This window comes from Trachymyrmex cornetzi, unplaced genomic scaffold (genome assembly GCF_001594075.2).
Source record: "Trachymyrmex cornetzi isolate Tcor2-1 unplaced genomic scaffold, Tcor1.1 scaffold127, whole genome shotgun sequence".
Lineage (NCBI taxonomy): Eukaryota > Metazoa > Arthropoda > Insecta > Hymenoptera > Formicidae > Trachymyrmex > Trachymyrmex cornetzi.
In genome coordinates, this window is record NW_017295839.1 from 399,306 (window position 1) to 401,316 (window position 2,011).

A 2,011-nucleotide genomic window follows, 5' to 3' on the forward strand; every position below is an offset into this window, starting at 1 on the left:
AATATAACTGTAGTACAACACGTAATATATTACAGTTATATTCTTATGGCAAATTATAAGAGGTACGTTACGTGTAACTTAAGGTTTGCTGGATTTGAATGTCTTTATATATTATATATGATTTAATATTTTCATACAACGTATTTATTTGATATCAAAATAAAAAGAACATGAAGAAAGAATTATAATATACAAAGTAATCAGACAATGCAATATAAAATATAATACAACACAAAAAATAAACTTAAATTAAATATTTTCAATATAAAATATAAAATACACAAATTTTTTGCTTATACATTTTTTACAACATTTTTATATGTATAAGATATCTCGTTTACAAAATGCATACATATCATAACACAAAATTCGCGTATATTTCAAGGAAATCCGAATTCTGCAATAACAATCTTTACGTTTTTATTTAATAAATCTTTTAATGATACAATGTTTATTAATGGGTCCTCAAATTTTCAATTTCGCATCTTCTACTGTAGAAATAAAAGTTGTTGAATTTAAAAAAACTCGAAATTGAATATTCAAACAAATTAATTTAGCGAATTTTATCTTATAATACGAGCCTGCATAAAAATAGAATTACGAAGTTATGTTTTTTTATGGAAATTTTCAGCCCGTTTTTATCAAACGTAATTACTAGTATGTATAATAAGTATATTTCAAAGTCTCTATAATTACTACAGTTAAGAGATTTTAGATACATGTCAAACTTTTCCAATTATATATCGTTAATTTAATTAATTTAGCAAAAACGAGGCTAGAGGCCCTCCACCATCCCCGCTTTTATTGGCGGTCCTCTTTTCTTGTGTAAGTATACTCACCCGTAAAAAAACGAGCTACTAATAAATTTGGTAATCCGATTTTGCAGGTAATTTTAAACTTATTTTGTATTTTTATGTTTAATTATTTTATTGTATTTCGCTAATTATGTTGCATTATGATTAGCAAAATACAATAAAATATTTAACAATCATATTTCATAGTTTTTTAAATATTGCTTTTTATTATTATTTTTTATTGTAATCCTTTATACATTCAATTACACAATAATTATTTACAATACAATGTGTAATTATAAATACTGTTTAAAAAATTATATAATTTGAAATATAATAAAAATTATATTATAGGAGCATAATTAGCAAAATTTAGTAACGCAGGATTATACGGAAACGTCAAAAATACATACGATAACACAAATTTTTCTAAATCAATGAAATATTGATAAAAGGAAAATGAAAGACTAACAACAATTTGATCGTGTTTACGAGAGGGCTCCTTTTGTCTACAAATTGATTGCCTACAGCACCTTTTTTTTCCTACATCTCATTTGCCTACAAATCGATTGCCTACATGTGTTATTGCCTACAGCTCGATTGCCTACATGCACTTTTGCGCACAAATAAAAATTTTAGAAACGGAGTTACTTTTGCCTACATGCGTTATTGCCTACGTGTATTATTACCTACAAGTATTGTTGCCTACAACTCTATTGCCTACATGCACTTTTGCGCACAAATAAAATTTTTGGAAGCAGAGTTACTTTTACATACATATATTATTGCCTACAGCTCGATTGCCTACAAGCACTTTGGCACACAAATATAAAATTAGAGTTAAGTAAGCAAATAATTTATATTTTTAGGAAATCTGTCATGTGAACAGTGAGATGTCATAGATGTCGTAGATAGTGTCCGCATAAAATATTTTTCCAAAAAAATCTAATCCTAACCAAACCATTTGTTGGTATGAGGTAGCCCTCATTTCGCGTAGAAGATTGCGAGCTGTAGGCAATAATGTATGTAGGCAATCGAGCTGTAGGCAATAATACATGTAGGCAAACGTAACTCTGTTTCTAAAATTTTTATTTGTGCGCAAAAGTGCATGTAGGCAATCGAGCTCTAGGCAATAACACATGTAGGCGATCAATTTGTAGACAAATGAGATGTAGGCAAAAGATGCTGTAGGCATTGGTGTAACCGGGGGGGGGGGG